Genomic DNA, 27,282 nt, shown 5'->3' on the forward strand with positions numbered 1-27,282 from the left:
GGGGGGGGGGGGGGGGGGGGGGTAGCCTCCTCTGCACCCTGGTGACATACCCCTACTCCAAGGCCCTGCATTTGTGGGTCGTTGTGGTGGAGCGGGAAGAGGGAGGCAGCTGGAGATGGGGAGGGAAGGAAGGGAGGGGCAAGTGACCCCTCCCTGGGGCCAGCTCCCCCGCTGACCCCAGTAGGCACCCCCATACTCCGCGACCCGCCAGGGAAAAGGGGCCCAGGCCCATCCAGACCAGTTGAAGAGCCCCCCCAGGTGGCTCGACGCACCGGCAGCACCCTGCTCCAGGGCTGGGCCCCCATCCACCCACCCGCCCACAACCCCGGCAACACACCAACCAGGACCCAAACCCCCGAGGCCCGGCCCGGGCCCCAGCCCAGAGACGGAGCGCCCCCAGAACCTCACGCCCATCCCGGACCTGCTGCTGGCCTTCTACCGCTACTGCCTGGGTGTTTGGTATGCAGGGGCCACGACTGAGAACAAGAAGGTTGTGCAGTAATTAACACCTCCCAAAATGTCATTGGGGTGTTAGCAGGGTAAGCCCTGGGCCTCTTCCAGCTCATCTGAGGGAACACCAAGGTATTGCCTGGAGAGCTGAAAGATGGAATCTTGTATGTAACTCATGAAAGAATAAAGTTACGTTGAAACCAAGCACACCATTGTTTTTCTTGTGACATTACCAATAAGTGTGATGTGTCACATGACCCTCTTCCTATTGAAAAAACAAAAGTTGTATCCAAGATGGCCGACTTCTAAATGGCCACCATGGTCACCGCCCATCTTGAGGAGTTTGCCCCCTCACATATACTAATGTGCCACAAACAGGACTTTAATATCACCAACCATTCCCATGTTATTACGCTGTATCCATAGAAATGACCCACCCTGTATATTAATAGAAGTTAACACAAATGCAGACTTTGTAAAGGGTCAGGAAGAGCCACTGTTACAAACACACATGAGCACAAGCAGTGAAAAACAGGGTTTGCCTCATTGCTTCCTGTGTATGCTCCCAAGGCTTTCTGGAGTTGTTTGGAGCAGCCATGTGTGTTCATACCACCAAGAGTTGTTTGAAAAACCAGAAAACGAGCAGAAGAGCTTCTCCTCTACAGATTTTCCTTTACAAAGCTGCACATGTATGTTGCTCTTGAGGGGTGATTGTGGCAGTGAAAAGAAATTCCATAAAACTGTCTATTAAAATATGAAACACGAGATGTGTGCAAGCACTGTGTTGAGTACGATTTTTAGTTAAATGTTTGTATTTTATGTCACTAGCCAGCTCAGTTTATTCCAATGATAGGGAATGTTCAATATTACGATAAATGAGCCAGTGATCATACCATCAAATGCATATTGTCCTATGAAAACTATGTACACTACATATCTCACTAGCTTGTGGAATCCTTTTTATACACCAGTCTCTCACATTGTTGTGGAGTAATTTTGATTTTCAACATTGTGTTCCAGGATCCACATGTGCTGCACTGATTCATAGGCTGATTCTTCTAGTCAGTCCAGGCAGTGCACAGCCAGTCTTACAGTTGTGAGTGACTGCTCTGTCTGTCTGCAGCTGCTGTTTTTCCCATCTGGTGTTTCTGCCACCTCTGTTCTGGGCCCTGCTCATGTATTGAGCCGTGTGTCTCTACAGGAGCTTCCATGTTGTACCGAGGCAGGTTATTGGCTGGGAGTTAGATGGGTCCCTTCTTGAGACCATTGAAAATTAGGCCTGTCCAGCCTTCAGTCAGCCATTCTGTGTGTGTCTCGTCTATTAGCAGTTGGTTCATTTGTGCTGGAGTGGAGTGCAGCAGCCAGTAAGTGTGAATCATGTCAGGACCTGGTACTGACCGACTCCTCATGCTTGAGACTCTTTCGTGGATGTCTGTGATGGTTACTGGAGCCTTTTTGCTGTGGTCTGCTTTTACGTCCACTACCCACTGAGCATTTTTGTGTTGTGTTGCATGCTTCTCCTATATGCCCTTCCAGTATTGCTCCATCTCCAGCCTTGGTGGGGCTGTTCTCATATGGTTCCCCTGCCGCTGAGAGCTCACCTTAGATGATCAGTGGAGAACAGCTGTTTATTCTCCTGGCTTCTGTCACTGTGGTGTACTTCTTCAGGTGGTTAGCCAAGGCCGTCAGTCTTGTAAAATGTCTATCTTTCTGTATAGACATGACAAAAGACTCACTGTGGAACCAAGACTGTGTGGGAGCGACAATGTGCATATGTAATGTATATTTGCATATACACAATACATTTATGAGACCACCTGTCAGAACAAACACAAGAAAACTAAAGAAATGTCAACTAAGTTCACATTTTTATCCCCAAGTTTGAGCTGCGTTCCTGTATCCATGTGTGCAGCACTGAGTCAGAGGCTGATTCTTTCAGTCAGTCCAGGCAGTGCACAGCTGGGTCAGTCTGGGCTTTGTTCTCATACATAGAAATTAGTGCTGTCAAAATTAATTTAACGTAACTTAATCCACCATCACGGTCAATGCGATTAAAGGTTTTTACACACATCTAGAGTGCAGAATGACTCAAAATCCCTGAAATGTTTCTGTCAATGCATTTCGGGCCGTTTGTCCAAGCAGAGTTACCTTCGCACATGCGCAAATGGGCAGTTGAGCAGGTAGTGACGGGCAGCTGAACCAATCAACTCAATATGGAAGATGATAAACGCACATCAGCCCTCTTGATAGGAAATGTGAGTATTAAAAAAATAAGAAGATGGAACAGTCAACCGACATAAAAAACAAATATTATGCAATATTACGGCATATTATGCATGTTGTGCAAGAAGGAACTTTGTTTTCACGAAGCACTTCCAGCTTAAAATATCACATTGACATGAAGCTTATGTTAATCCGGGATGCTGCTAGCACTTTGGCTAACGCGTCACCCAGCTCACGGAGTGAGTCTACCTCCGAAACGTTGACTGACTCAACTGCCAAGTGGATTGCAAAAAACTGCAGACCTGTTAATATTGTTAAGAATGCGCGCTTCACATAGTATTGGTTCCTCGTTTCACTCGTTTCAAGGACTTGAAGCCTCCCCAAGAGTGACAGAGAGAGTGGATAAACGTTTACAGAGTTTTTTGTTAACATGAATGTTCAACATGTTCAATAAACATGTTAAAAGCGTATATTAGTTTTTTCTCGAGTCTGTTTGCTCATGCAAAATGAAATGCGATTAATATAGAAAAAAAAGAATGATATTTAATCGCGATTAATCAAAATAAATCCACAGTAACCCTGTGATCAATCTGATTAAACATTTTAATTGTATACTCACCTATTAGTATATAGGTTTTTTGAAAAATTGCATTTCACAGGAGAGAAATACAGGAGAGAGAGTTAAAAGATTGAAGAAAACTATTCAAATTGTCACGGTTTGCGGGGCAAGCCGTGTGGATTTCAGAATCAGAATCAGAATACTTTATTGATCCCTGGGGGAAATTATTTGTAGTAGGACCAAAAGGACGGCAGTTCTGGTGCAGGTGGGTGTTTATTATGATAGTGGGTCAATACAAACAGCAAGGGTGGCAAAACATGAAACTAGAAACCTAAACTGGGTAAACTAATAAGACAAACCAGAAACGAAGATGCAGGGAGGTCCGGGGAAATACATACGGGGAAACGCAGGGAGACCGAGGGGAAACAACACAGACGAACCAGCAACTACCATAACAGAAGACACAACTTAAATACACCCAGAGAACACAGGGAGATTACACACAGGTGGGGAACACAGGTGACACTGATAAACATAACGAGACAGGGCAGGAGTGAACACAACATGTCGCATACTGACGAGAGACTGTCAAAGTAAAACAGGAAGTACACAGAGGTTCAGACAGGAGGAGAGAGAGCACGGGGAGAACACAGACATAACAGGCTGGGGGAAACATGGAATAAACACAAAGAGAGACGAGAGCTCATAAATACACAGAGGGGCACAAAGGGGGTAAGAGTCACAAAGGGAAAACACTTAGGGAACACCACAACAGGACACCTCAGAAAACATGGCCTAAATAAGGAGCGAAAATACAAGGAACCAAGAATACTGGGCCAACATGGCCCAGGACCATGACACAAATTCTCTTTGAATTTAAGCATTTAACATGCTTTGTGTTTACTCTGCATTTAATTCATTGTATTGCATAAATGTCAGTTACAAGATTAAATGTAAAGTTGAAAAAATGTAATTGCAACCAGGCTATTGATCAAGTAATTGTGATTAATCGCGACTAATTACAGAAAATTGTGAGATTAATTTGTTATTTTTTTTTAATCTTTTGACAGCACTAATAGAAATATATCTTATTTAATCTCACACTGGGGAAATTCACTTGTTACAACACCACAAGGAAAAGGAAGATAAAGTGAATTAGAGATATGTTAGGTTAGTAATTTGGCTTTTTTTGTACAATGTTTTTCACATTTATTTTTATGTCTGATGGTCAGAGCAGACAAACATAGAGCAAGTTGGCTATGAATACGAGAGATGGATGGAGGAGTAAATGTGTGGCTTTCAAATCTAAGACACTAACACGGTACCATCTGCCAGTGGTACTAACACACTGCACAAAGTGGATGCAATAATGTAGGACGACCTCCAAATTCTTCATCTTCACCTAAAATCAACAAGAGATTGAAATCCCAAACACTAGTTTTGGAATAAGAGGGGAAAGGCTAAACCTCAACTCTACTGAACAGTTGCAGACTATGATTTCCTGACATTTTCATGTGGATTTATGGATATTTTAGACCCTTTTTGTCTAATATTGATCCTGTGTGGAGAAAATCTAAAATAAAGTCAACCTTGAGCATTAAATTATTGTTTTTTAAGTCATTTAATATACGTTGCAGTTTTATTTCACTGTTTATGAAGAACGTTTTAAAAAGGCCTCAGATACAGACAGCTTTTGCACATCTTAGGCTTCCCTTTCTTCTTTCTGCAGAGCTAATGTAATTACCTTACTTCCCTTTGTGCTGCCTTGATCTTGGCCTCTACTTTCTTTGTCTAAAGAGGTTGCTGCTCCTTGTGCCTGTTTGGCTTGTAGACAAGCAACAGTCATTGTTGTCGTGGTGTAGATCAGCTGATTGGACTGTCTGTAGCAGTGCAGCCACATCTTCTAGTCCACTTTCAAAGGTTACATCACAAGATAATCAAGCACGGAGGGTCCAGGTTTCTATCTTAGCCATAATCCTCTCTGTCAGGTCAGCTGTTCTAGTATTCAGCACCTTCATGTTCACACCAGTTGTTCCCGGATGGGAACTGATTAGATTTTATCAGTTGATAATGGAATTATCCAATGATTCACCAGGACCTGGTGGGAGGACGGAGCTGAGCTGGAGGCGTGACAGTTGGAAGGCTGCCACAAGTTTTGGTGGTGCAGTTGTACTGTAAATAAATCATCATCACTTCCTTGCAAACACAGGCTGTGTGTGTGTGTGTGTGTGTGTGTGTGTGTGTGTGTGTGTGTGTTGTACTGGAGTCCATAACTCACCCTTGGGGGGCTCAGCTGTACCATCACTCTGGTTTCTTGGTCAGGTTAGTGCTATCATGCTGTGTGTGCAGGCGCTTGCAAAGAGTTGAAGCTGTATTAACAGCATTTGCAGTGGTGTGTGTCCTGGATGCAGTTTGCATTGCAGCATGGTGCTCTTGTTCTTTTGTGAAATAAAATATAAATAAAATGTCCTTAACCACACTGTAGCCTGGGCCGCTGTTTCCTCCTCGGGCCCTCGAACTGAAATCAGCTGATCGTAGTTCAACTACAGTATATATACTTTGGTGCTACGAGGCACAGAATCAACAGTGTGCTGGAAACATTGCAGAGATTTGGCTCCATATTGACATGACCTGACATCTCAGTTGCTGCAGAACTGTCAGCTCCTCATCCTCTGAATATTTGTCTGTGTGAGTTGCTGCTTATTGCTCACAAGTGTGGACACATTCCTACATCTGTGGATATACGGTCCATAACAGTTCACCTGAACCCGTAAGGGAAATGGAATGTGCCCATTGTTGTGCTCATTACACATCTGTGCTGGTGCAGCAGACTGTGTTCAGCTGAACCTCAACCCACACCACCACACGTCACCTGCCCACTCCACTGCACTGAAGGCTGAACACCTGTTCAGAGCAACTCCTACAAGGAGTGTGGCTTAATGCAGTACCAGTCAGACTTTGTTTAACTCGTCTACCCCCCGTTTAGGATTCACTCACAGATTTGTTCACAAGTGTTGTGTGCTATAGACCTCGCATTAACTACAAGTTAATGTTTTTAATTTCTAAGCGGGCTGGGAGGCAAAGCCTTTAGCGACGAGGTCATTCCCAGTGAGCGTTCAGGAGACAGGGACCTTCTCTCTTCTTTACACTTAAAACTTTCTTTTAAATAAAGCATAGTCAGGGCTAGATGAGGTTACCCCAAACCCTCCATTAGTTACGCTGCTACAGGCTGCTGGGGGCTTCCTGTGATGCAGTCAGCATTTCTTCTTACTCAGTGTTTCTGCACCACTACCGCTGCTATTATCTGCTTAATAGGTAATAATGTAACTGTGTGTTTACTTTCTCCGCTGAGTAATTAAGTAATGTACTGCATTAGTTTTAAGTAAAGAGTATTGTGTAATAGATTACTTTTTTGAGTAACAACCCCTGGTTCTCACTCACACACGTGTTTATTAGCCACCGTTGCATGTCAGCGACCTTTGGACATCTCACAGTTTCTTTTTGTTCTTGTGTCTCTGAGCTTAATGTCTCTTAGTTACTGATATTTGTGTGGAAACATTCTTATCATGCACTAAATTTGAGCTTGCATGGAAAATTAATATCAGTGTTATCACATGTGTGCACTGTTGTGTTCTTGACACTGCTCATATGTTAGTCAAGCCCCCATTGGAGCTCCTCTCTGAGGTTTGATGGCAAGTTCAACAGAAAGGAGAGCGCCCCGAACTCACTGCAATTATTCTAATGGGGCTGTGATTCAGGCAGACAACAGAGTCGAGCCATGACTCTCATGGACACCAATGACCAATACACCATTGAGTATGTTTGTTACTGGATTTTAATCCATAATCCAAATAATCAGCATGAATGAGAAATCTGGAAACGTTATTAGTTTAATCAGCTTCACATAATACACTAAACTATTAGTCTGGAGTTCTGACTAAATGGATCTCAGTATTATGGTTGTAGGATCTGAAAGCTCCACATACCAGAGGCTGATAGCGTGGTACATGAATTAGACCAGCGTTTGTATTCAAACCAATTTATTTACAAAATACTACAGAGAAACAAAGAAAACTCTAACGACTGCATTCTCATTTAAATAGATATAAATAATGTGTGTGTGTTAATGGTTCAATGAATCAAATGTAGGATCCCATGAAATCATTGAGGAAGTCAGAGCCTGTGCACAATGTAGGATAGATACCACTTAATAAGATATTGAACAGTGAAGTGTGAACTCTTTGGATCACAGGTTTACATGCAGTACATGACTGCCCCCATTGTCAGGCCCCGGGACCACTCCTGTCCTGCACATGAAGTATTTTGCATGGATTTCTTCTGGTCAGAAGAGCACATCGCCGGATTGTAACACCTTGACTCCAGTATCTTTGCTACCATGGAGCCTTACATTTGGTTATATAGAATTATATATTGAGCGAGTTGGTGTCTTCCTTGCTCACACATTTGTATTAGAAAGAAAAAGCCAGTATCATAACCTCAAGGCAGTACTCTAAAAATGTGTAGCACCACAGGTGTGCTGCTTAACACAGTGTGGAGCTGTCTCAGGTAACACAAGGTGAGCATGGGACGTTTCAGACAGTACTGAAGTTAAAGCCATGACCAGTTTCATGCTACAGGTGCAACAGGTTAGCCTGGCTGCTAGTTTACCCCAAGTATGTTTTCCTTGATGAGCTCAGAGTGCACTTGACTTTGATGCCACTAAGCTTATAAAAATAGAGCTCCAAAGGTGCGTGGAAAGGCATGCATCTCCATCTGCTTTATTGATTCAGTCAATCTTTCAGCAGAGCCACCGCAGCTAGCAGAGCAGCAGCAGCAGCTGTGGTGCCCGTCTGTCCACAAACATGAGTGAAGCTCGCTCGATGAGCGCGTGGGTGGAGGAAAGCTTCTTTAAAGTGCAGTTTTTACTTCTATAACTACCATGCACACAGTGAGTCACTGAAACGGCACATAGCTGCTGGAGAAGAGAAAAACAACTTCACTTGACCAGCTCATGAAAGTCTCACTTTCCCCCCTCGGTGACAGAATGACACCGAGGGGGAAAGAATCAGTGGTTCCAGTCAGTGCACTGAATACTGAACCGAGTGTCCACTGGACATCAGATAGATACATCAGCAGGGTAAGACTTGTTTTCTGCACTCCTGCTGACTTTGGTCTCCAGTCTGACGAGCCCTGACTTTCACACGTCTGCGGCCGAGTCTCACTGATTCAGTTTGAGATACTGAGCCATGAGAACAAAGCTGATGATGTGACACTGGGCCTCATTTAAAAAGATGGAAATGTTCTTACTGTGCATAAAAACTGAGTTTGAGCACTGTTAGTTTTGTGACGCATGTATAATGTTGTGTGTGTGTTAGTAATTCAGACTCAGTCTCCATCAACAGGCTGTGGATTCTGCAAACAGCCGTAACCTGATTTCTCTTTACAAGTAAACACATTGGAAGTGGAGGAGTGGTCACAGTGAATTAAGGGAGAAGGCTTCAAGTAAAAATCCAGCTGGAGAAACTTCAACATCAGGTTTCAAAGAGCAAGCCAGAAAAGGAGCATCTATCCAAAGGGTTTCCACAGGAATATTGTTTCTCTGGAGACACACGTAGGAGAAAAAAGTGTGTAATTAGATTTGACAATATGCAAATGCATTTCGCTTTAAGCACAGAAGAAAACCGTTGCAGCTCGTCTGCTGTGTTTTTCACTGTGAGTGTTGATGTGTATGTGTATGTGTGTGGTGAGCTGGGTTTCAGTAGCCTTGAGCACAGGCTCACAGGCTGCCTCTTCCAGACGGCGTATGGATCTGCTGGGACCTCATCCCGTACACCTCCAGCCAGCCATGGAGTCCAGGGATTACACTACACCAGGCTGCTCTTGAGTGGTTTTGGCTGCTGAACTGTGGCAGACTAAACAGAATATGGAAGTGTTGATCTAAATACGCACTTACTACTGACAGCGGTGTGCAGGAGTATCACTGAGTTAAGTGAAATATTATTGCTCAATAAATTACATTTGTTCAGCTGAGAAAACTCTGCCAGCCGGCAGCAGCAGGCTCACTGGATCAATTAAAGGAGCTGAGAATGATGCGTACACAGCATCAGTGGAGGATATTAGCAACCTTTTCCTTTTTAGACTGATGGGTCTGAAAATCACTGTGAATTATTGAAGATAACCTGAGATAGCTTTAAACCGCACCCAGGTTTGTCATACAGCCAATACAAAGAAGCACGGAGCTGGAAGGCTTGGAATCATTTCCTGTAAGTACCTTTAACTATTCCCCATAACTTAAAACAATATGCTTTGTTGGACGTGCGTTCAATTCTACGGGAATTATACATTAACATTAATTTCTTTCTGTTAGCAAGATAGTTGTGTGAAAATATCTGTGTCTGTGTGTATGAACAGCCACATTAGTGATGCACGTGACCTCATGACTGTGTTTACTTTGCATAGTAAACACAGTCATGAGGTATGATGTTGTGCTTACATGAAATCCCTGTGAGACAAAACACACTTGTCTCTACTCTTAGCTCTATGGCACCAGTGACAGAGGACATCCTGGTCACACAGGATAGCACAGGATAGGAGCTAACCATGTTTGTTTCAGACGCAGGAGGAAGATGGAGTCGGCGGCTTGAATAGAGCTCTGGCTGAGGTGGAGATGGTTGATGCACAAATGACTGTCTGAAAGCAAGAGCACAGATTTAAACCATCGAAAATGGAGGTGATTGACTCAAAGGCATCTGGATAGAAGATGACTGGACTAGAGAAGCAGCCGAACGGCCAGGAAAGCAGGCAGAGGGATTACAGAAATATAATTACAGAGCTGGAAATGAAAATAATACTTGTATTTTTAATCTTTCACGATGCTGCTAAATGTCCATCTTTGCATATTTGGAGACATTGGTTGATTTTTATCTATAAATCTCTCCTTGGGCTGGTTCCATCTTATTTATGTGTTTATATGTGTAAAAACCACAACCAATACAACCTTCGTTCGAACAAAATCATACAATTGATTGTCCCAAAAATCAGAACAGAATTGGGGAAAAGGGCTTTTAAATACGCTGCCCCTGCTTCCTGGAATAATCTGCAGAAGGAACTGAAATGATCAGAATTGGTTACCTTGGGAGAGTTTAAGTCTGTCTTAAAGGAACGAGAGAACAGCTCTTTTACTCAGTGTGATTGTTTTTAATGTACTCTTAATTTGATCTGTTATTGTATATTTTACACATGTTTGTATGGGATATTGTATTTGTTTTAAATGTTATATACCTATGTGGTATGTGACTTTTGTTGCTATGATGCCAGGTCTCTCTTGTAAATGAGATTTTTAATCTCAATGAGATTTTTTACCTGGATAAATAAAGGATTAATAAAATAAAATCACTGTATTTTTGTATTTTATACCTGAATCAAGTCAAACACACACAATGGGTCAGCAGAGATGACTGCCAAGAACCACGACTGAATACAAATACTACTGTGAAGCCAGCTAAAGCCCAGCTCTCTCTCTATGAGTGTGAGGCTCTCTCACTCACGTGTGCTGCTTTGGAACACGCCAACAAACACACGAATCCACAAGAGGAGCCAAAGTTCATGGAGTGAAATAGGAGTCAGAGCAGACCTCGTCATGCTCCACTCCACCCACACGTTTAATCAAACCCCCACACCATCCTGCCCTCACGGGCGAGCACAGGGTGGAGAGGTGCTTCTTCTTTTTTCTTCTCCTCGTTTTAAGTGTTTGACACTGAATATTTCAGACAGTGGATCAGCGGCCTGAGAGCGGAAAGACGAGAGGAACAGAGGAGAGGGAAGCTTTACACATGAGTGTTTTTAAATCAGACGGCCAGAGTGGCGTTTACAGCAGTGTGTGTGTGTGTGTGTGTGTGTGTGTGAGGTTTTAATGTGACTGATGCTTTGTTAAAATACAACCACATGATTCTATTTCAAAAGGTACACATCTCATGTTCCCATGCAAACATCACACTGCTGGGAGCTGCTGCCACACACACTGCGTCAAAGGCTTGTTGTTAGCTTGTTGGTGATGCTACACACCGGTCTTGCTCTCATAGCCAGTCACTCCTTAGTCTTTGTTCTCTTCATTGTAGACAAATAGACTGCTTCAAGCACACACTTCACAGGCCCAGAGTTCATGTAAATGTTAGAAATATCTGGAAATGAAATATTAGCTTTTTGGCTTTTTAGTTACATTGTTAATAAAATGTTAGATTTAAAAATGCAGCAGAAGAAGGTTTCATGGGAGTGTCATGTGACCCAGAGTCCACATTATTATCCACAGCTACGTTCAGCCTGGAGAGAAACCGTGCTGCCTGTGTGCACCCTGCATGCACATCTGCAGCTTTCCACTCTCCTTCACGTCATATTAAAACATCAAAGAGTTTGTGATGAGAAATTCTCAGGAGAAAAATTCAACATAAATGTTATCATTTGGTTCCAGCTAATAAATATGAGACAATAAAATGTATGACTGTTAAAGCCTTCTGCAGCCTACAGGTGGAGAGAAACAAGAAGCCTTTTGTCTCTGAGTGCAAGACAGGTTTAAAAGCTCATCACAAACGGAGATGAAAAGCTTGCTCATACACAGATTTATTTCTTTCATAGATGTTAGCTGTGTTTGCAGTGTTTCACACATATCTGTGAAGGAGTGTCAACAAACTGCATGAGATATGAGCCACAAACTGGTGAACTGAGATTACTCACAGTTTGTGATTCTCAGTAATTCCTCTCTGGTGCGTTTAATCTGCCATCGATGCCAGACTGTTGAGAAGCACGCTTTTGTTAAAGTGCAGAAATTGTATTGATTACAAGTTTGATTTTAGAGTTATTGTACAAAGACCTGTGGACGGACTGTTATTAACAGATATTTAATATTTAATGATGCTGTCATCCACCTCCCACATCCATCACGCACTGACCTGGAAAATGCTGGAAACGCTGTGAGAGTCGTGTTTGTCATTCCACTGGTGCCCACAGTCCTGAGGGGACACGCTGGAGGACGTGGATCATCACCACATCACATGGATCCACACCGTGTGCCTGCTGTGATCATCTGCAGTCCTGTTGTTGTGTTATTGTTATAGATCAGTCGTTCTGTGTAGAATGACTGGTCTCCAAGATTTCTTTCAAATATACATACATTAAAAATTATTTACCACACGATCACCAAAATTCAGTTTAAACCAGGTTTTGTCTTTTTTGAAAAAGGGATAGTCTTTTTTATATCAGCCAATAGTCACGCTGACTGGGCCCGCCGAACTAGGAGCTACAGGGCTGACAAACACAATTAAATGTTTTGATTGTTGCCATGGAGCTGGTATTATTAATATCCATCTGCTGTGAGTGTTTTAATGCAGTACAAATGTTAATAACCTCACTGAGTGTTTCAGTCAAGTACAGTTATTTTTGTTTGTATATTTATATTTATTTATATTTATTTTTGCTAAAGAGAGACTGAGGAGGAGCTTCTTCCCGCAGGCGATACGGTCTCTCAATCACACCACCACACAGTACTGACCCACACATATGGTTCTTACACACACACTGGACTTTCTGGACTTTGGTTTTGCACAACACTGGTCACTATATTCTTCATTTCCGGTTAATACTTGTACAGCTGCTGTTATTGTGTATATATTTATTTAGATTTAGATTTCTTCATACATTCTTATATAGTTCTATATTGTGTATTGTGTATTTTGTTGTACAGTTATTTTATTTTCAACTTTAATTTATATATTTATCTTTATCTTATTCTTCCCAGTTAAATTTACCCTTCATTCTAATTTGTGTTGTACAGTTATTTCATTTTTAACCTTAATTTATATTTTATTCCTTCCTAGTTAAATTTACCCTTTTTAATTTTTCATATTTATTTCCTATCTTATTCATAGCCTTTTCCTTTTTTGTTCTCTTTAGGTCACGAGCAGTTGTCCAAGCATTTCACTACATATCGTACTGTGTATGACTGTGTACGTGACAAATAAAATTTGAATTTATTTGAATTTATTTGAATTTATTTGAATTTATTTAAAAAAATAAAATTCATATAAGAAATAAACCTGCCTCATGTAAACTGTATGTGTTGCTAAATAGGCCAGTACTACTGTACTTTAATATTGTGGTACGTGCAGGGTCATATCTTTTCTGAGATGGTACTCATTGTGAAAACTTTGAGAACTACTGTTATAGACTGTGCTGCATCTGCTGATTCCAGCTATATTCATTTAGCTGCTGTAACAATGTGAATTTTATCTTATCTTATCTTATCTTAATAATTACAGCTCTTCAAAGGAGCCAGGGCACGAGTCCAGCCCTTTGCACAACTTACTAAAGCCCTGACTTTACTAAGTTGTGCACATTTCTACATTCATTAGTTCCAAATGCTTTCTTGTTTCTCATTTGTATCTATTTTTCTTTTGTTTTGACTTTCTGTTTAAAATTCAGTGCTTCCACAGTGAATTTCCTTATTTCAGTATGTTTTTATTATTTAAGCTTTATTCGTGTTTAGTTTTAATTAAAAATTATTGTACGGAGGACATATGTCATATACAATGTTTAGAAAAAAGAAGACGTGTATCCAGTGTGGCAGAATATCCCTGTGCTGCTGCTGTTGCTGTTGGTGGGAAAGACAATGTTTGGCTTGGCAAATAGTTAAAACAAGCATCATAAGCAGATGCCCGAACCACCTCGACTGGCACCTTTGGATTTTGTGGAGCAGCCACTCTACTCTGAAGCCCTTTCAGAATGTCTTCCAAAAACAGAAGACCAGGAAGGCTCCAGGAGTCCATGCCAACAGATCTCTGGAGCTGTGTGAAGTGCCCTCCTCCTCCCACCGGCCTCCTCCAGGGGTGTGTTCCCCCCTCTACACTAATGACTGTACCTCAGTAGAACCAGCTCTGAAACTCTTGCAGTTCGCCGATTACAGCTCTTATTCAGAATGGCGATGAGTTCATGTACAAACAGGAGGTGAACCAGCAGGTCCACTGGTAGAGTCAGAACCATGTTGAGCTGAATCTGCTCAAGACCTGCTCAAACTCTCCTCTTACAATCCTCAACAAACAGTACCCAGTGTGGATCACTTCAGATTCCTAGGACCCATCTTTTCATGGGATTTGAGGTGGTCCTCACACACACTCTGACTGAGAGAAGGCCAAGCAGAGGTTATACTTCCAAATCAGGAAGTTCAACCTGCAACCTACAGTTCCACCATCCAGTCTGTCCTGTGCACATCAATCATTGTCTGATTCGGCCACAAAGCAGGACAGGGCCAGACTGCAACCAGGTCAGCAGAGCGGATCATCTGTGCTGATCTTCCCTCCACCAGGACATGTACACGTCCAGGGTTGTATGTAGTGCCAATCAAAAAAACAAACTTAATAAAGTTGATTCTGATTCCAACTGTGGTTCACTTAAAGAGGCAGAATGTGAACATAATCCACTGAGCAAACAGGTTAGTGGCATCACGACACAGCTGGGAAAACTGCTTTGTAAAATCTGAATGTCATTTCGAGGAGACACACTTGGTACAGTATTGCAGTGAATCTCTCTTTGTGTCAAACTTGGGTGAAACTGTTGTTCTCTTCTAAGCATCTCTGTCAAGTTTTCTATGTAAATGAGCTCTCTATATTGCCTCTATCTTCTGCTCTCTGTCCCAGAACAAGGTGGGAATCCTCCGCAGGGATCCAAGTTACTTCTCTTGTCAGAAAACAGACGGGATCATTGCTTTGTTCTGCAGCCCTGTTATCTTTGGCTGTGTGATAAGGAACTCCACAGAGTTTCCCTATCTGGAGGAAGAAGAAAGACAACCCCAAGGTAAGCTCAGATTATGACATGAATTTATCATCGCCATCACTTCTATTTACACCGGCTTTGTTGCTGCTTGCATGCACTCACAGCGAGACAAATGTGTATGCTTGTTTGCTCATGTGTCAGTGCAAGCTTAGATGAACACATTTGGAGGATGTGTCAATAACTTTCCTTTAATTACACTGGAGAACTCTGCAGACTTCTTGAGGTGTCAAAACCCTGTTTTCTCTGTAGGTTAATGGATTCTAAAATATTTGAATATCATGTTGCTGCCACACCCTGTAGCCTGTAGCAAAATCCAAACTCCTGAGTTCTAAAAACATTGATTTTAAATGAATAACATACTGTTTCCTTCTCAGTAAATAGCTCTCAACCCAGCATTGATCCCACTGTCATCATCGTGACCTTAAATAAAGGAGTATCTGTTAGAGGGAAAAGGTAATCCACCCCTGCAGTACAGCTATGGAGACTCAATTCTGTTTTGTGAGTCGTGGCACTGGGATATTAATATACAAGCAAACACAATACAACCTTACACATTTGCTCATTTCCCAACAGTAGTTTACATCCGTGCCCACACTATCCTGACATAAATAAATAAAGATTTAATAAGTACCTGTTTGGAGTTTGAAGACATTTAGAGTAAAGCATCTTTATAATACTAAGTGCAATAATCCTTTCTGTCATCGTTGTATTTTTACTCAGTTGTATATAGTATTTGTATTTGTATTCTATTTTTATCTTATTGTATATTTATTTTATTTTATTCTACTGTATATAGTATTTTATTTTATTCTATTCTGTACAGTTGTGTACTGTATTTATTCTTATTGTATTCTAATTTTTGCCTCATAACTTTTGCACTGTCCACTTCCTGCTGTGACAAAACAAATTTCCCACGTGTGGGACTAATAAAGGTTATCTTATCTTATCTTATTTTATCTTCAGGCTCGAAATTAAAATGAGTTCCTTATTTGTATCACATTTTTTGTCTTTAACTTCAGCTACTCTGTAAACACAAATGTAATGCAGTGGGCAAATATCTATCGTACAAATGATCTTATTTTACCCGCAAACAACAAACAAACACAAAAACAACCTTGAAGTGATTCTCACATATCTGGTTCGATACGTGGTCAGGTGCAACGTGCGTCAGGCAGCAGTTTGGAGGCCGTGGTGGTCCAGTCCGTTTAAGGTTGTGTAGACTGAATGTCGCCTCACTGGTAGTGAAGGAGCCTGAGCTAAACCACGAGGTTGAGAGATGCTGGCGAGATGTAGTCAGGTTCACTTCAACACAGCGCTCTGGAACTAGCCTCCTGGACTGGGGACTAGACTAGACAGCTCCTGTTGGGCTTGATTAGCCAGTGACAGGTTCTGTTGAGCTGAGATGAGTTCAGCTCTGGAAGTTGACGCAAAAACTCTGGTGTGGAAGGAGTCAGGTGAGGCTGTAGCACAAGACTTTCAGATGGCCACAAAGTGATGTAGGGTGGAGATCTTAATACCACGTGCCAAAGTGGTACAGTGCAGCTCCACAAACTCTATTCCCTCATGAGTCAATTATCTAAGTAATAGTGTTACATCCTGCATATGTTCTGGATACTGTGGATCACCTGAAAAAGAAAACCTCAAATCAGAAGAACTTGATCTTCATTTAGCCTGAAAAAAGAGTGTGTTGCTCTAAGAGGGGGGGAAAAAAGTAAAAATAGGACATCTGTGAAGAAACGCTGTGTGGCAGGATCGGAGCCAAATGCAGGACTCGCACACACAAAGGGATGAACTGGGCAGCTTTATTACACTGTGCAAACACTCAAAAAATAAACTCACGAAACACAAACTTGAAACTGGCTGGGGTGACTGGAGTCTTTGATGAGCCTCCCCGCTTTCCTCAGGCACCACTTCCTGTAGATGTCCTGGCTCATGCTGAATCTCTTCAGTCTCCTGAGAAAGAAGAGGCGCTGCTGCGCCTTCTTCACTGTTTTGTTTGGGTGTCCTGACCACGTAAGATCCTCAGCCAGATGTACCCCAAGGAAACGAAAGCTGCTCACTCTCTCCACAGCAGCTCCGTTGATGGTGATGGGGGTGTGTACTTCTCTACTCCTCTGCAAGTCCACCATCAACTCCTTTGTCTTTGCGTCGTTGAGGGTGAGATGGTTGTCTCGACACCAGTGGGTCAGGGCGTGCGTTCACCTTCCTGAAGCACCTCCGCACATCCTCCTCAGACACAGTGTGCGCACTGACGTCATCTGCGGTGCGCACACTGTCCGGTCTCGTGGTGTTCGCTGTGTCGAATCTAGCGTAGAATACGTTTAGATCCTCACACAGAGAGGCCGTGGTCTGCGGTGTGCTGGGTTTCCCTCTAAAGTCTGCGATTGTGTCCCTGCCACATACTCCGAGGGTTGTCAAACTGTTGCTCCACCCTGTCCCTGTACTCACGTTTGGCTGCTTTGATCGTCTTCCAGAGTTGGTAATGTGCGTGTTTGTTGTCCGATGTGTTCGCGGAGGCAAAGGCGGTGCTCCGTGCCGCGCGAACATCTCTGTTAATCCAGGGTTTTTGATTTGGGAAGGATTTAACTGTTCTGGTTGGAACGACATCTTCCACGCATTTCCTGATAAATCCGCAGACTGAGTCTGTGTACTCATCAATGTCCCTAGCAGCCACGTGAAACATTTCCCAGTCTGCGTGATCAAAACAGTCCCGCAGCGTAGACTCCGATTGGTCCGTCCAACAGTGCACCTGTCATGAACCGAAGTTCCGAGCGCAGGCAGGACCCAGTAGCAGAACACACACACTAGGGTAGGAGCAAATAAAGAAAGTAATTTTTATTGCAACTAAAGGTGTCCCGTGAGGGTAGCCTGAAAAACAATGTATGGAACCAGAAGAAACCGAGGGACCGCGCAGGGAACGTCGAGAGCGGGGCTGTGAGAGGCTGTAAAACAAAAAGAGAGACAGATTACTGGGGTGCGGAAAAAAGGCAGCATACGAGGGAAGGTGGAGTGTGCGTCTCACGGTGATAGCCGGGCCGAGTGAACCAGAGGGGGGTGGAGCTCCAAAAGGGGTCGAGACGGCGAAGCTGATGGTGAACCAAATCTCAGGCGGACAGGTGGACAGGCAGGTGGCTCGAAAACAAAAACACGCCGAGTTGTAATCTGGGTACACAGGGAAAAAACAGTGTTAAGTCCGATGGAGAGTTTGTCATAAGAGTTCTTTTCCCGCAGGCGTACGTTACCACTGAGAGGCGACTACGGACTGGCGTGGAGCAGCAGGTAGGGCAGGATTAAATAGTCCACCTGGTGATCGCCTGGGATGGGATGCAGGTGTGGGGTTAGCAGCCACGCTCGTGGGCGTGGACATCCCAGCAGCACCCCGGATGCCGGGCCGTGGACCATGACAGTACCCCCCCCTCAAGGGTCGCCCCCAGGCGACCAGCCGGGACCCCGCCTGCGGAGAGAAGCACGGAAAGCAGAGATGAGACGAGGGTCCAGAATGAAGGAGCGCGGGACCCAGAGGTGGTCCTCGGGGCCGTACCCCTCCCAATCCACAAGATACTGCCAGCCGCGCCCGCGCCGGCGCGCATCCAGGATCCGCCGGACCGCATAGGCCGGATGGCCGCCGACGAGCCGGGCGGGAGGAGGGGGCTCGGAAGGAGGGCACAGGGGGCTGAGGCGGACCGGCTTAAGTTGAGATACATGGAACGTGGGATGCACACGCCGGGAGGCCGGAAGCCGGAGCCTGACCGCCACCGGGTTGATGACTCGGTCCACTTCGTACGGCCCGATGAAACGGGGAGCCAGTTTGCGGGACGTGCCCCGGAGCGGGATGTTCCCAGCAGCCAACCAAACCTTCTGTCCCGGCTGGTAGTCAGGGGCTGGGGCGCGGCGACGATCGGCGTAGTGCGCCTGTCGTTCCTTTGCGCGCAGGAGGGCGCGGCGAGCGCAGCGCCACACACGTTGGCAGTGCCGGAGGTGATGAGGGGCCGACGGGACGGAGAGGGACAGGTCCTCTTCCGGGAAGAGCGGAGGCTGATACCCGAGGGACGCTTCGAAAGGAGACAAGCCGGTGGAGGACGAGGTGTGAGTATTGTGGGCGTACTCCACCCAGGGCAGGTAAGTAACCCAGGAGGAGGGGTTTTGACTGGCTACGCACCTCAGCATAGTCTCCAGCTCCTGATTAAGGCGTTCAGTTTGCCCATTGGATTGCGGGTGGAAACCGGAACTCAAACTGACCTTGGCGCCGAGAATGGAGCAGAAGGTCCTCCACACTTGTGAAGTGAACTGGGGACCGCGATCGGAGACAATGTCCAGGGGAATTCCGTGGAGCCTGAAGACTTCCGTGACTAACGCTTGGGCAGTCTCAGCAGCCGAGGGCAGCTTGGCTAGCGGGACGAAGTGGGCGGCCTTAGAAAACCGATCCACAACGGTGAGGATGACACATTTTCCAGAAGAGGTGGGGAGACCGGTAACAAAGTCAAGCGAGATGTGAGACCAGGGCCGGTGGGGAGTAGTGAGTGGGTGGAGCTGGCCCATGGGATGTTTCGTGGATGATTTATTACGAGCGCAGACGGCACAGGCAGACACGTAGTCCCTCACGTCCCGTAGTAGCGATTTCCACCAGAAGTGTCTGCTGAGGAGGCGCGCCGTTCTGCTCATGCCCGGGTGGCACGCGAATCGTGCTGTGTGGATCCAGTGGATGACTGCTCCCCGGGCGGCGGCGGGAACGAAGCGCCGTCCTGGCGGTCCAGTCCCTGGGTCAGGGTCCCCCGGGAGCGCTTGGCGAATGGTCTCCTCAATCTCCCAGGTGAGAGCACCCACCACGCAGGAGGCAGGCAGGATGGTGGCGGGGGGGGGGCGCCTCGCTGTCGGGGGAATACAGACGGGAGAGCGCATCGGGTTTGATGTTTCGTGACCCGGGACGATAGGAGAGTGTGAAGTTGAAGCGGGCGAAGAATAGGGACCAGCGAGCTTGACGGGGATTTAACCTCTTGGCGGTTCTAAGGTGCAGTAGATTTTTATGATCCGTCCATATAACGAAGGGCTGTTCGGTCCCCTCCAGCCAGTGACGCCATTCCTCCAATGCGAGTTTTACCGCTAGGAGTTCCCTGTCGCCGATGTCGTAATTCCTCTCCGCGGGGGTGAGTCGGCGTGAGAAAAAGGCGCACGGCCGGAGTTTGTTCAGGGGCCCAGACCGCTGGGAAAGAACCGCCCCGACTCCCGCATCAGACGCGTCGACCTCAACAACAAACTGTTTAGAAGAGTCAGGATGGGTCAGAATGGGTGTGGACGTGAATAATCGCTTCAATTTAGCGAAGGCTGCGTGGGCCTCAGGGGACCATGTGAAAGACACCTTGGGTGAGGTGAGTTGGGTGAGAGGCGCGGCCACCTGGCTGTAGTTTCGAATGAAACGGCGATAAAAATTCGCAAACCCCAAGAAGCTCTGCAGCTTCTTTCGTGTCTCCGGAACCGGCCATTCCAATATTGCTTTGATCTTCACCGGGTCGGTCTTCACCTGCCCACCAGCGAGGATGTAGCCCAAGAAGGAAATGGATGAGGCGTGGAACTCACACTTTTCCGCTTTTACGTACAGTCTATTTTCGAGCAGCCGTTGTAGCACGCTCCTCACATGGATGCGATGGTCCTCGAGCGTCTTGGAGAAAATCAAAATATCATCCAGGTAAACAAAAACAAACACGTTCAGGAAATCCCGTAACACGTCGTTGACTAGGGCTTGAAAAACCGCCGGGGCGTTCGTTAACCCGAACGGCATCACCAGATATTCAAAATGCCCTAGTGGGGTATTGAAGGCGGTCTTCCACTCGTCGCCTTCACGTATCCGTACCAGGTGGTAGGCGTTCCGCAGATCTAGTTTGGTGAAGACCGTAGCTCCCTGGAGTGAGTTAAAAATAGAACTAATGAGTGGGAGGGGATATTTGTTTTTGACGGTGACGTCATTCAGCCCCCTGTAATCGATGCACGGGCGGAGCGTCCCGTCTTTCTTTCCCACGAAGAAAAAACCCGCAGCCACGGGAGAGGATGACGGCCTAATACGTCCTGCAGTTAGCGACTCCTGGATGTAATTCTCCATGGTTTCTCTTTCGGGGCGAGACAGGTTGTATAATCTGCTAGAGGGCAGCGATGCACCCGGGAGCAGATCGATAGCACAGTCATATGGACGGTGAGGCGGGAGTGAGAGCGCCTCATCTTTACTGAACACCTGCTGGAGATCGTGATAGTCGGGGGGCACGGAAGAGAGGTCCGGCGCGGGTGGCGGGGCGGGCCTCCGTTCCGTTGAGGCGGAGGGAACGGCTGACCTCAGGCAGTTCGCCAGACAAAACACACTCCAGCTCCGGCCCAATCTATGTGTGGGTTATGTCTCTGTAACCAGGGGTAGCCTAGGATAAGCGGGGTGTCAGGAGCAGGAAAAGTGAAAAAGGACAGCTGCTCTTGGTGGTTACCGGATGTGATTAACCGTACAGGCGCGGTTTGGTGAGTTATGTATGCAAACACTTGGTTGTTTAATGTAGACGCAGGGATGGGCGGTTCGAGTGGAGTAAGAGACACAGCTAGCCTCTTAGCCAGCTTCTCATCCATAAGGTTCTGTTCCGCCCCGGAGTCCACTAACGCGGGGCATGTAAAAGTCTGATTAGAAGTCACGATAGTAACGGACAGTAACAATCGGGGTCTAGTAGTGCTTAGAGTGCTGCCCACCCGTATCCCCGGACTCACCGGTGGGCCGGGTCGTTTGGGCGGACCGGGCAAACAGCGATGCGGTGACCGGGCCTCCCACAGTACAGACATTCTCCAGCCCGAAATCGGCGTTCCCTCTCCTCCGGAGAAAGCCGAGAGCGTCTGATCTGCATGGGTTCGGGCGGGGGCGGCGACGGAGAGCGCGCACATGCAGCTGGGGGCGGGGGCGGAGAAACGCGAAACCCGGGGCGCAATACGGAGCCCATAGGCTTAGACCGCCGCTCGGCATCCCTCTCCCGCAAGCGTCTGTCAATCCTACGGGAGAGGGAGGCCAATTCATCAAAGGATCTGGTCTCCTCGTGAAAAGCTAGTTGGTCCTTCATCTGGTCACGAAGAGCCGAATCGGGCCAACCCACGGCGACCGCTCGAGTACGGAATTCAACTAGGTACTCCGCAATACTGCGCCGCCCCTGACGGAGCCCCAGCAACTTCTGCGCGGCATCGTCCTCCGATACCGGAGGGGAAAACGTAGCCTGGAACTCCTCCAGAAATACATCGTAATCGCAATCACGAATGGGGTGAGAATTTAAGTAGGCTTCAGCCCATGCTAGAGCACGCCCCCGTAACAATCCCACGAAGTGGGAGATCTTAGCAGCATCCGTGGGGAACGCGTGAGGCGTGCGACTGAAAAACAAGGAGCACTGGAAAAGGAACCCCCCACACAGGTCCAGCTCCCCGTGGAAGGGTTCCAGCGGCGGAGGCGACACGCCGCGGTGCACGGGGTCGGACGGCCTAGTTTGTAATCTATTCTGAGTGTCACTGAGCTCTTGACAACGGTCTTGGAGAGACTGGAGCTGCTGATCGTGGCGACCGAGGATAGCGCCCTGTTTATTAATAGCGGAGCGGAGTGGATCTGCTGGGTCCATACTGGCCAGTCCGTACTGTCATGAACCGAAGTTCCGAGCGCAGGCAGGACCCAGTAGCAGAACACACACACTAGGGTAGGAGCGAATAAAGAAAGTAATTTTTATTGCAACTAAAGGTGTCCCGTGAGGGTAGCCTGAAAAACAACGTATGGAACCAGAAGAAACCGAGGGACCGCGCAGGGAACGCCGAGAGCGGGGCTGTGAGAGGCTGTAAAACAAAAAGAGAGACAGATTACTGGGGTGCGGAAAAAAGGCAGCATACGAGGGAAGGTGGAGTGTGCGTCTCACGGTGATAGCCGGGCCGAGTTAACCAGAGGGGGGTGGAGCTCCAAAAGGGGTCGAGACGGCGAAGCTGATGGTGAACCAAATCTCAGGCGGACAGGTGGACAGGCAGGTGGCTCGAAAACAAAAACACGCCGAGTTGTGATCTGGGTACACAGGGAAAAAACAGTGTTAGGTCCGATGGAGAGTTTGTCATAAGAGTTCTTTTCCCGCAGGCGTACGTTACCGCTGAGAGGCGACTACGGACTGGCGTGGAGCAGCAGGTAGGGCAGGATTAAATAGTCCACCTGGTGATCGCCTGGGATGGGATGCAGGTGTGGGGTTAGCAGCCACGCTCGTGGGCGTGGACATCCCAGCAGCACCCCGGACGCCGGGCCGCGGACCATGACAGCACCGCCCTCCGGGTTGGAGCTTCCTGTTTCAGCTTCTGCCTGTAGGCAGGCAGGAGCAGGATGGAGTGGTGATCTGATTGGCCGAATGAGGCGCGGGGGAGGGCTTTGTACGCATCCTAGAAGGAGGTGTAGCAGTGGTCAAGTAGCCGGATGCACGTTTGCATAATCACACCAGCTGTTGTTGATCATGAAACACACACCACCGCCTCTGCTTTTCCCAGTAAGATCCTGTGACCTGTCCGCACGGTACACGGAGAACCCCGGTAGTTGTATTGCGGAGTCCGGTACCTTGTCCGATAGCCACGTTTCTGTGAGGAAGATCACGCAGCAGTCCGGCATCTCTCGCTGGATTGAGATCCGTGCCAGAAGCTCGCACAGCTTGTTCTCCAGAGACTGCACATTAGCCAGTAATAAACTGGGGAGCGGTGGTCTGTTAGTGCGCCGTCTCAGTCGAAACAGAATGCCGGATCTTCTCCCTCTGTGTCGGCGTTTGCAGCCGCCAGGTGCCCAGATCAAAGGCGTCTCAGGTGAGATGAATGGGGGGCTGAAAACAGAGGGTCCGTGGTGCAAAACTTGAAGTCTGGAAAGTGATGGGAAAGTCCATCGCTTATGTCCAGTAAGGTTTGTTGGTCGTACACAAGAAGAAATGTGCTACTCGTGAAAAAATAAAGTAAAATTAAACACAAAAACCATCTGTTGCTTGGGGGAGCTCGCAACGAGGTTGCAATACTCGGCACCACAATGAGACAGGGAGGAAGCCAAACTGCATACACTGAACACAGGACAAGGAACTATCAAAATAAAACAGGAAACATGAGACATTCACAAAGACGCAGACTTGACACTGACATGCACGAACATAGAGACAAGCGTGACTCGACAGGAAATGAGGCACACCGGGACTATACACAGGCTAACATAAACACTGAGGGAGGGAGAACTGAGATCACCAAGAACCAAAGAGATAAAGATAACCATGAATAACAACAAATTACCAGGTGATCGTGGTTCAGGGGCTTGGGAAGTTCATCTGCAACCAGAAGGTTGCCGGTTTGATCCCACAGCTCTCTCTGTCCTGGTCGTTGTGTTCTTGGGCAAGACACTTCACCCTACTGCCTACTGGTGTTGGCCAGAGGGGCCGATGGTGCAATATGGCAGCCTCGCTTCTGTCAGTCTGTCCCAGGGCAGCTGTGGCTACAACTGCACCAGTGTGTGAATGAATAGTGGAATTGTTTTGGTTTTTTTTGCCTGTCCCGTTTGGCTCTTTTGCCATCAGAATTGTTGTCTAAAGGCAAAGAAAGATGCCCAACGGATTTACTTTACCAAATTGACCATCCCAGCCTTGCCGTAATGGTCCATTTGATTCACCTTTTACTGTTCATTTTATTTTCACTTACTGAATACGGGACAGACTTGACTGGGGGAAAGAAGGGGAGAAAGAAAGAGGGAAAGAGAAACAGCTGAGAAGAGGGACGGGGGAGAAGGGCAAAAACCAAAAACCAACAGAATGAGCAGAAAAAAAAAAGAAAAAGAAAAAAAAATGCATATATCGATCACCTGGATCACCTGCTGAGAAAGAAAAAAGAAAACAAGCAGAAGAGAACAAGAGTAATAGAATAAACAACATCACAATGATATATGGGAATATGACAGTAAATACTAAATATTAAACATTATTGTGCAGCACATAAGATCAACAGAACACAGTGTGCTTTGAGGTAGGAGCCAAAAAGGGTGTAGTTTGTGTGTGTGATCACCCGTGTGTACACCTGTGAGCATGGACGCGCTTGTTTTGTTTTTTTTAAAAGGTTCCTTCATGTAATGATCTGCTAGAGGGTGTGTGTGTGTGTGGGGGGGGGGGGGGGGGCACAGCCCCGTCCTCCAGGGTATGAAGCAGGTATGGAGGAGATCAAAACTCCAGACATCCAGAGGCCCCCAGAACACAAGAGACCAAGGAAGACTAACAGAGGGGCAGCCGCGCCACTGTCCCAGAAAGAGCTGAGGAGAGTCCCAGATGAGGGCTCACTCAGCAGCCGCGGAGCAGAAGCCAGGGGGGGTTGCAGTGACGCGCCCGTGAGCTCCGCCGGCAGCCAGCTGTGCCTGAGTGACCGAGCCCCAGGCCGAGAGGCCGGGGGCACCCCACCTCCAAAGTGGCCCGAGCGAGCCCCAGGCTCCAGGCCCCGATAAGCGGCCGCCAAGGAGTGAGCCGGTGTGTACCTGGGCGCCCATCCCCGGACACAAAGAACCACCAACGCACCGATGTCTGAGGGAGTCCACCACTGGCAGGGGAAGTGGTGGTGGGGGGAGATAGGCCTCCAAACCTTGGAGGGCCTGAGATGTCCCCAGAGAGGTGGCGTCTGATACCCAACCTGACATATAGACACAGACATACAGGCACACACAGACACAAACATCCATTCCCACCCTCATGCTCTCATATGCACTTACTCCACACTCAACCAACGTGGAGACAGACATAAAGAGACGCTGTACACACGATCACACTCCCCAAGCGTACTCTACAAACCGGGTCTAGGTACCCTTGCCCCTGGAGGGGGGAACTGCACCCAGACCCAGGTGGTGTTACCCTTTTCCCTGCGGTGGGGGGAGGCAGACCGCCCCGACTCCGCAGCAGCAGGGAGGCCCCACACTCCAGACCGCAGTCGGACGGCCAACTCCTCCTCCTAGCCCCCCCGCTCCAGCAGGCCGCAGAGAACGGGGGTGAGAGAAGACTCCAAACCTCCCTCCACCCGCTCATTGTAGTGTTGATGCATGTGTGTTCTAAGGTGCATTTAAAACCCAGGAGGGCATGGAGCTACCTGCCAGAGAGCAGCAGGTAAGCGCATGGTCCCTCCTGCTAGCCCTCAATGTCTACGTGTATTTAAAATTGAGAGGTGGGCAACGACGCCAGGGGTGGGGTGTGCACCCTGATGGTACTTTGGATTCCGTGTATCGTGCCCACCCCCAAGATCCTATATGTATGTGTAATGAGAGTGTGAGTAATGTGAATGTCTAAGTTGTGGGATAAAATTGAGGCAGAGGCAGCCAGAAGGGGACAGAGGGGGGGGGGGGGTAGCCTCCTCTGCACCCTGGTCAAGGTCAGGTCAAGGTCAGATTTATTTATATAGCACATTTCCAACAGCCGATGCTGCACAAAGTGCTTAACAATAACAATAAAATTAAAAACTACAGTGTAATACAATAATAACAATAGAAACAATAAAATAGAAGAATTGAAACAATACTAACTAATTCAGATAAATCCAAAATGCTTGGGTCATAATGTGTTAAAAGCCAGAGCGTAAAAGTGTGTCTTTAGTAAAGATTTAAATTGCTCAAGAGTTTGAGCAGATCTAATATTAAAGGGGAGACTATTCCAAAGGTGACATACCCCTACTCCAAGGTCCTGCATGTGTGGGTGGTTGTGGTGGAGCGGGAAGAGGGAGGCAGCTGGAGATGGGGAGGGAAGGAAGGGAGGGGCAAGTGACCCCTCCCTGGGGCCAGCTCCCCTGTTGACCCCAGTAGGCACCCCCATACTCCGCGACCCGCCAGGGAAAGGGGGCCCAGGCCCATCCAGACCGGGGCCCAGTGCAGCAGTGCCTCCCGGCCCCACAGAGCCCGGGACAGTCCACCCAACCCCACCACAGAGAAAACTGCACCCACCCCACCGTCCACTCATCTTCCAGACTACATAAGACAAAAAACACCCAGGCTGAGATCTTCCTCCACCTCTCCTGTATCTCCCCCTCCTGCAGAGAGAGCTCCTGAATAGTGGAATTGGAAAGCGCTTTCGGTGCCTAGAAAAACGCTAAATAAATGCAATCCATTATTATTATTAAATAAAGATTATTGAATCAAAAACATAAACACTGGGTCACCAGCAGAGATGGGCAGTAATCTGATTTTTTTTTTTTAAGTAAGGAGTAAAGTAAGG

Source organism: Rhamphochromis longiceps, linkage group LG2 (genome assembly GCF_057381845.1).
Source record: "Rhamphochromis longiceps isolate RC_006_pf linkage group LG2, R_longiceps_female_GT1.1, whole genome shotgun sequence".
Classification (NCBI taxonomy): Eukaryota; Metazoa; Chordata; class Actinopteri; order Cichliformes; family Cichlidae; genus Rhamphochromis; species Rhamphochromis longiceps.